Source organism: Sparus aurata, chromosome 20 (assembly GCF_900880675.1).
Source record: "Sparus aurata chromosome 20, fSpaAur1.1, whole genome shotgun sequence".
Taxonomy (NCBI): domain Eukaryota; kingdom Metazoa; phylum Chordata; class Actinopteri; order Spariformes; family Sparidae; genus Sparus; species Sparus aurata.
The window spans coordinates 1,702,582-1,712,281 of record NC_044206.1 but is presented as its reverse complement, the minus strand read 5'-3'; positions in this window follow the sequence as shown (position 1 = coordinate 1,712,281).

Sequence of the window (9,700 nt, the reverse complement as noted above, 5' to 3'; positions counted from 1 at the left end):
ACATCCCTGATGCTATAAGGCCCAGACGGGTGTGGAGATTTAATGCTCTTCTGCTATCTGATGAAAACTTTCTGAACTTCATGTCTGACCAAATCTCTCTGTTTTTAAATATTAATATGACAACAGATGTCTCTATGGCGACTGTCTGGGAGGCCCTTAAGGCGTATCTAAGGGGCCAGGTAATATCGTTTATGGCCAAAAAAAAAAAGGACTCAGAAACAAAACAAGTGGAGTTGGAAGAACAAATAGCTGATTTAGATAAGAAGAATGCAAAAAATCCCTCTTCAGATCTGTACAAAGAACGTTTAAAGCCAAATACGGAATATGACATGCTTATCTCTCACGCCATTGAAAATTTACTGTTAAAAAATCGGAGTAATATTTATGAACACGGAGACAGAGCAGGGGAGGTTCTGGCAAGGCAGCTAAAAGGTGCCAGGGCCAAGCAAATAATTGAAGGGGTGAAATTGCATGACGGCGAGATTGTCACTGACCAATTAAGAATAAATGATGCATTTCAATGTTACTACCACGATCTCTATAGCTCTAATAATTCTTGTGACTCTTCTACCTCACTTAACTTCTTTAGAGATCTGCCTATTCCAACTTTGTCTCCAGATCAGGTCACTGCCTTGGAGGCACCAATACAGCTGCAGGAGATTGAGGAGGCAATCAAATCATTACAACCCCGGAAATCACCTGGCCCTGATGGCTTGCCGAGTGAATTTTACGCAGCGTTTTCTAAACAATTAACACCTGTTTTTGCAGAAGTATGCGTAGACTCTCTCAATAGGGGGACTCTTCCTGATACCTTGAATCAGGCTTGTATAACACTGCTCCCGAAAAAAGGTAAAGACCCCTTAGAGTGTGCGTCTCACAGGCCAATCTCCCTTTTAAATTGTGATTATAAAATTTTGGCCAAAATATTGGCCCGTCGTCTAGAAGGGGTGTTGCCCCATATCATATCATCAGACCAAACTGGTTTTGTGAAAGACAGGCGCTCCTTTTTCAGTGTCCGTCATTTATTTAATATCATATACACTCCGTGCCAGACTGATTCTGAATGCCTTCTCTCCATGGATGCAGAGAAGGCATTCGACAGAGTGGAGTGGGGCTACCTATTTGAGACTCTGCGTAGGTTTGGGTTTGGTGATACATTTATAGCATGGGTTAGACTACTATATGCTTGCCCTTTCGGCAATGGTACTTACAAATAACCATTATTCAAAATTGTTCAGGCTTCATCGTGGCACCCGTCAGGGATGTCCTCTTAGCCCCCTTCTTTTTGTGCTAGCTATTGAGCCTCTAGCCATAGCGATAAGAAACAACCATTATATCCATGGCATTACAAGACTTGGCACTGAGCATAAACTATCATTGTATGCTGATGATCTGTTATTATATGTGTTCAAGGCTGAGACTACTATTCCCCTCATTCTGGAACTTCTTACAAAATTTGGAGAAATCTCGGGATATAAACTGAATCTACATAAGAGCGAATTATTGCCACTGAATCTGACTAACACAACATTACAAAATATTACAGTGCCTTTTAAAACAGCCGTTAACAGCTTTGTCTACCTTGGGGTCATTGTAACAAGACATTTTTGTGATCTCTTTAAAAATAATTTTGACGCATTGCTACACAAAGTCCAGCAGGACTTATCCAGCTGGTCACTCCTTCCACTCTCATTGGTTGGGAGAGTGAATGTTGTTAAAATGTCTGTGCTACCCAGGTATTTATATTTATTTCAGAGCCTCCCTGTGTTCATCTCCAATGCTTATTTTAAGAAGCATGATTCAGTGATATTATCTTTTATTTGGAACGGCAAGAAACCCCGTCTGCGTAAAGAACACCTGCAGAAGTCAAAGCAGGATGGTGGCCTAGCACTTCCAAATCTTCGATATTACTACTGGGCTGCTAATCTTTGCGGTTTGTGCTTTTGGGTGCATTGCTATTCTGGTAATAGTGTACCAATGTGGGTGGAGATGGAGAAGCTTTCCTGTAGCTCCCTGTCCCTACCAGCTGTAATTGGTACATCAGTTCCACTACCTCCAAACATAACGTTTAATAATCCTGTTGTCCATAATTCCGTTAAAATCTACATACAATTTAGAAAACATTTTAATCTCCAAAGTATGAGTCTCTCCAGCCCAATAGCATCAAACACCTTTTTCTTTCCTTCAATGCTGGATGCCACATTCCATGTATGGCAAAGGCAGGGGCTGAAAAGGTTTAAAGATCTCTATATTGGAAACTCATTTGCTTCTTTTGAACAACTATCTGTTAAATATAATCTACCCCCTTCTCACTTTTTTAGATACTTGCAAGTAAGGCACTTTGTGTCAGCCTCCATCCCGGGGATTCCAGACAAACCTCCCTATAATGTTATTGACGAGGTGATATCTTTCAACCCAACTAAGAAAAAAGCTATTTCTACAATGATACGCTTGATCTCCAGGTTAAATTCTCCTTCCATGTCTGCCATCAAAGAGGCTTGGGAGCGAGATCTCAAAACCGGTATCAGTGAAGCAGACTGGACTCAAGTTTTGAAGAGAATTAATTCTTCTTCAATGTGTGCAAGACATTCTCTTATTCAGTTTAAAGTGGTACACCGAGCTCATATTGACAAATCCAAACTGGCAAGAATTTACCCTCATATTGACCCATCGTGCGACAGATGTAAACTGGAGGAAGCCACTTTAATACATATGTTTTGGCTCTGTCCCAAAATACAGCAGTATTGAGATTGAGGAGTCACGTGCTGATTTGGGTTGATCTGGGCGGGGTCTGAGCCGGTCGGCCATGATGGTAGGAAACGCTATCGGTTGTCAGGGGCAACGCCTGCAGAACTTCACAGAGGCGCGACTAAACAGTCCAGAGCTCTTTAATTTCTGCGCATTTATTATTTCGGCGGGACAGAGACGGATCTACGAATATGAGAAAGAAAAGGAAGAAAGTAAAGCAATGCAAAAAGATAAGGCGAAAGAAAAGGGACCTTACAGGAACAAGCTCACACCAAGCGCATAACAGCGGTATTTGGAGAAGCTCTCGGACATCCAAAATATCGACCCATACGAGCTCCCTGCAGCGTGATGGCACAGAGACCTGGATCATTTAACTCCATGCACATACATGGACATCGTCAGTTACCTTGTTTTTGGTGTAAGTTACTACACAATGCAGGAGTTTAAAAGCCACAAGTCTTTGGAAAGTTACGAGACTTTCTGCTGCGGCTGGGTGCAGGATTTGGCCATCTACAAGCCCCGGGGTGGTGAAAACAGCGTTGTACCAGCAAAAAGAAATTTTTAGAGAATGTACCTGTGTGAAAATGTAGAGAACACACTCTCATCGACTGGGGGTTGCGATCGAAAGTAAGGTCCTTTCTTCTTATTGCAGCCAACCAAGCAATCCGGCGTCTACTCGTCAGGTCAGAGACTTGCTTTCCTTATGCTGTGTCCATTTCGGCAACCTAAACTGTATCCCATTGTTCCTATGTTTTCCATATGAATCGTGTGAGGTACTGAATCAGTTTTTAACGCAGCAGTGACTTCCAGGCATGGTAAAACAGTGCGGAATTGTAAAAACCTCCACTACTACAGAGTTAAGAACACACGTAAACAATCGTGTTTTGCCGCCGGCATCCTGCCATCATGGCGGAGAGGGGGAAGATCCCGCGAGATCGAGGGAGGGGCTTTGTACCATGACGACAACTCCTCACTCTCAATTGGGAGGGTATTTGTGAAGCACTTTCTTGTGTACTTGGTGTAAATATAACATTAAATCCTCTTTTACTGCTATTCGGGGTCACTGGTGAGGGGTTAGGACTGCCTGTCGGGGGTCGGAAGCTCATTGCCTTTTCAACTCTGTTAGCACGCCGCTTGATCCTCTTGAAATGGAAGGATGCTGCCCCGCCTACTGTTTCGCATTGGGTGAAAGATGTATTATATCATCTTAAACTGGAGAAAATTAGATTTGTGTTGAGGGGCTCTGAAAAGAAATTTTATCAGGTGTGGGGGCCTTTTCTTACTTTTTTCAACCAACCATCGACAAAGGTACAAGAGTGAATCTTTATTCAGTATTCTGACTGATTTACTCACTGAAGGTCTATATGTACATGTGTTTTACAGATTTTTTGACAGTGAGGGCAAGGTGTTTGTTTTTGTATGGGGTGGAGTTTTTTTTGCCTTCCCTTTCTTGAAAAATTGTTGTTATTGCTGTTTTTTGCACACTTCTGTCTAAACGTGAATAAATATATTAAAGTCCGTGTAAAGCGGCAAAAAAATTGTGTTATGAGTTTGTCACACCAAAGAAACATGTATCATTGACCACTGAGCCAAATTTGAAAGATTAAAAAAATTGTTAAGTATATAAAATTAGGTCTCTAAATCATGGAAAAACAAGCACTTCTTTCTGCTGTGAAACGCTGGGGGCGTGTCAGTTAGAGGCGCTGGAACCACGCCCATGCGGCGGGGGCTACACGTCATGTTAATGACGTCGGTGTCTCCCCAGGTGTTCCCCAGGTGTTCCCCTTGTCTATCTAAACCCGCGGACAGTTTATAATCATATAGATGCTGTTATAACGTGTATTGATTGAGATCCTGACCCACTAAACATCCTGGAAAGTGACGGAGTGAAGTTTTTCGCGCTAAATTACATAATTATACATAATCACCATCAGTAAACAGGACGCTGTCTGACTCTGTCACTCGCGGGGACGGAGGCTGTTTTCTGGGGGACAGTTTCCTGTAGTCTCGGTCAGGAGGGCTGGCGGTCGCGGTGATTTATTTTCGTCAAACACTCGGTGAGTTAAACACTCTTGTGACAAGCGTGACAGACGCTGTTTTGTGAGCAGAAATGTGAGGAAGAGTCGGGAGGACAGGGAGGGGACGGACAGGAGGACAGACGCTTCTCCACATACAGCTGTGGGATTTGTTTTCCTCATATAAGTTGCTAAAGACAGTTATAGTTACTACGTTACTTTTGTTCGGTCATGTAACGTTGCTTTGTGGGACATTTCTCTGTATTTAGTTGAGTGAAGGACCTGTGCAGTTAGACTGTCAGACCGACACGCCCTCGCTCCGCGCCTCCGGATTATCCGTTCACACTGGGACGGCTCACCAATAATGCGGCCCTGATACTACCTCCACATACCGCCGGTGGGACCCGCCGTCAGCAGGACGGAGAGGGTCGGCTGCGGCGCGGCCACATCATGCCGGTGGGACCCGCCGTTAGCGGGACGGAGGGCCGGCTGCGGCGCGGCCACATCATGTCGGTGGGACCCGCCGTCAGCGGGACGGAGGGCCGGCTGCGGCGCGGCCACATCATGCCGGTGGGACCTGCCGTCAGCGGGACGGAGGGCCGGCTGCGGCGCGGCGGCCACATCATGCCGGTGGGACCCGCCGTCAGCGGGACGGAGGGCATGCTGCGGCGCGGCGGCCGGTGGGACCCGTCGTCAGCGGGACGGAGGGCATGCTGCGGCGCGGCGGCCACATCATGCCGGTGGGACCCGCCGTCAGCAGGACGGAGAGTGTCAGCGGAGGTCAGCAGCGGTCACATCTCCTCGTTGGCGGAGGAGAGGATGCAAGCCGGGACGGAGTTGACCAGCGTCAATGGACTCCCCCGTTTCCTTACGTTGTCATCCGAAGGAAACTTAAATAAGCTAACAGCGCAGTCACCCTGCACACTGTGGCATCCAGGAAAGATGCAGAGCAATGTGGAGGAGACATGGCTGGTTAGCTGACTGGTTGACTGGTTAGCTAGCTGCAAACTATTGTAAGCAATGCAATCCGAAACTGGAGAGTGAGTGGGAGAACCGCTGAAGCCGATGCGCTGAACGTATTTATACCACTTCCGCAGCAGGGCCGGGTTTATGCAAATCATATGGCCGCGTTACGTAACGCGGCCATGATTTGCATGATTTCTGACCCGCCCATTAAATCCTGAACACAGAAATGTTGAAAAACTGTTTGTGAGCCTAGCTCCAAAATTAAATTCTACATGGCCGAATGGCTTTTACATGTTTTAAGTAAACACATTTATGACCCGTTTAATGTGTTTAGAAGAAAATGGCTGATTTTGGTTTACACGGACTTTAAACACTAAATAAGTACTTTATTTGTTTGAAAATTACGTTTTTACCAAAATTGCTGAATATTCATTGTGCTACTAAAAAATGTTGTGTGCTACTACATTTTTCAGCATGGTAGCACAGTGCTACTTGGAAAAAAGCTTAGCGTCAAGCCCTGTAGGTGCTTGCTTTTATACACCTATGGCCATGGAAGTGATTGGAACACCCGATTTCAATTGTTTGGACAGGTGAGTGAATACTTTTGGCAATGTAGTGTGTGTGTGTGTGTGCGTGTATGTGTGTATATATATATATCTAAACATATATCTATACATATATATCTATATACATGTATACATATCTATACATGTATACATATCTATATACATATGTATGTATATAGATATCTATATACATATGTATGTATATAGATATCTATATACATAGATATCTATATACCAGGGGTCGCGTTAACCAAATATTTTCCGTCATTGACCGTTTTTTTAAAACGGTGACGGAAAAATCTGAGGGCCATCCGTCATTTTGACAGATTGGACAGGAGGCTTTGGAGCGCTTGTAATTCCAGTTTTCAGTGTGGCAGCAGAGCGCGGATTCAGTCTCCAGAACAACATCATAACAGCCATGAGAAGTTGTCTGTCTGAGGAAAAAGTCCAAAACCTCATGACAATAGCCTCTGCAGCAGAGACATTTGATTACGCGCAAGCAGGCACGCGATTCAAGTCCATGCGGACCAGGAGCAAGGTGTGAGACTGTGAGTTTAGGCCACAGGTGAACTGTTCATATTTCACTATTCATTGTTCATATGTAGCTACTGGGGTCACACAGTCAGATGTTTTTGTTACTGCGGAGAAAAAGTTACATATTATTCTGCTTGATGTGTGTATCCACGGTGTTTATTATTTGTTCAGCTTGTTCGGACTGAATATTAATTAAAAATGAATTAAAATTAAAGGCAATTGAATATGTCATTATTATCATTTTAAAAAATAAAGTGACCGGTAAAAATAGATTGACGGGATTTGTATGACCCTGTCAGTCAAAAATGACAGACAACGAAAAAGTCTAGCGCAACCTCTGCTATAGGCTATACATATATATATATATATATATATATATACACAAATATATATATGTAAGGGATAATGCCTGACGAGGTGTCTATAAAGTAAGGGATAATGCCCGACGAGGTGTCCATAAACAGAAGTTAATGGACGACGCGGAGGCCTAAGAACCGTCCGACGCGCAGCGGAGGACGGTTGCCTCCGCGAAGTCCATTAACTTCTGTTTATGGACACCTCGAAGGGCATTATCCCGCTTATACCATGGTCACTTGCCAAAGAAAAGAAATTCGGACCATTAATTTACATTTTCATGCGTTTTACAATCAAAATATAAAGTTTTTCACAAGCCATAACTTCGTTTCCCTGGTAACGCCTGAGGGTTTGACTAATACCTGGAACAATCATTACTCTCCCGTAAGGTTCTTATGCAATGGAGACGTTGTTCACTCCTCCAGTAAATAGGACGAACCATAGATACGACTTGGCAACGGGAGATATTCTAGTCCGCTCGGCGATGAGCCAGCAAGCTAACGCTATGCTAGCAAGATTCAAAGTCAATAACATTGCGCACGGATGACAAACAGTAAATATAATTTGACAGTATGCTAGCTAACAAGACTAGCTAGCTAACCAGTCATGTCATTGTCCCCAAATCAATAGCAAGATTTTCACAAACAAATGACCGGCCGTGTGTAACGTTACTGTGGCCGCAGCCTGAAGCAGAGAGCTGAACAGCGAACGGGATGTGAGACAACTCGCGTATCAGTAAATTTAGAGGGGAAGTGTACTTTCTGCAGCTTGTGTGTTACAGTCGCCACCCTGTGGTGTTCAGAGGATAAGACACTGAAGGACTGACGGACTGAACTCAGTGCTGGGAATATAATATTAAGGTTTGATACGCCAGCTAGCGCATTAATTTACAGCAGTGAACAGTCAATTTGACTGGAACTACTTAGTAGGTGTCCATATATCAGGGGTTAATGGACACCCTGCAGCCAATCAGAATCGAGTATTCCCCCAGACCATGGTATAACAGGAGTTAATGGACGACGCGGAGGGTTGCCTCGCGAAGTCCATTAACTCCTGTTTATGGACACCTCGAAGGGCATTATCCCGCTTATACCATGGTCACTTGCCAAAGAAAATAAATTCGGACCATTAATTTACATTTTCATGCGTTTTACAATCAAAATATAAAGTTTTTCACAAGCCATAACTTGGTTTCCCTGGTAACGCCTGAGGGTTTGACTAATACCTGGAACAATCATTACTCTCCCGTAAGATTCTTATGCAACGGAGACGTTGTTCACTCCTCCAGTAAATAGGACGGATCATAGATACGACTTGGCAACGGGAGATATTCTAGTCCGCTCAGCGATGAGCCAGAAAGCTAACGCTATGCTAGCAAGATTCAAAGTCAATAACATTGCGCACGGTTGACAAACAGAAAATATAATTTGACAGTATGCTAGCTAACACGATTAGCTCGCTAACCAGTCATGTCATTGTCCCCAAATCAAAAGCAAAATTTTCACGAACAAATGACCGACCGTGTGTAACGTTACTGTGGCCGCAGCCTGAAGCAGAGAGCTGAACAGCGAACGGGATGTGAGACAACTCGCATATCAGTTAATTTAGAGGGGAAGTGTACTTTCTGCTGCTTGTGTGTTACAGTCGCCACCCTGTGGTGTTTAGAGGATAAGCCACTTAAGGACTCACGGACTGAACTCAGTGCTGGGAATATAATATCAAGGTTTGATACGCCAGCTAGCGCATTAATTTACAGCAGTGAACAGTCAATTTGACTGGAACTACTTAGTAGGTGTCCATATATCAGGGGTTAATGGACACCCTGCAGCCAATCAGAATCGAGTATTCCCCCAGACCATGGTATAAATATATATATACAGAGGCAGGCTGACCATTGGGAACCGGCCGGTGATCGGAACGTTTTTTAACCCCATAAAACGGCCGCAGGTGGCACATAGTGGAACGTCAGACTGGGTCAATCTAATATTTTTGCATATTAAGGGGGGATACGAGCGGCCCCTTCCAACTTGAGCTGATCCTTGTTTCTATTGAAATGTGATTGGCTCAGCCGCTCAGTCAGTCATTAAACCATTATGTTCCTGTTTAATAAAAGAACAATAAGAAAGAGGAGCGGGATAAATTCAAATTGGCAAACATGCTAAAAAGAAAGAAGCCGGAGAAAGAGATGGGTGGAGCAGAAACATTAAGGGCATACAAGAAAAAAAGGTTAATACAGGATGCAGCCTAATGCTCCATTTTAACAGAGCTTTTAGTGGTGGAGGGGCGAAGGTCAGCGCGTCTACAGTCCGCCAGGCCATTGAAGACACGGGATCCAGCAGCAGACCCAATGCCGGTATGTCGGGCTGCGATGGGTCGGGTTGTAATTTCAGGCCCGTTGAGAACTCTAGTTTGTGTTTTGGGATGTGTTCAGGGCACACAGAACTAGGCTGTCCGCCAATCGGATTGGCCGATATTTTGCATTTTGTTCAATTTGTGAGATCGGCCGTAATGTCTGAA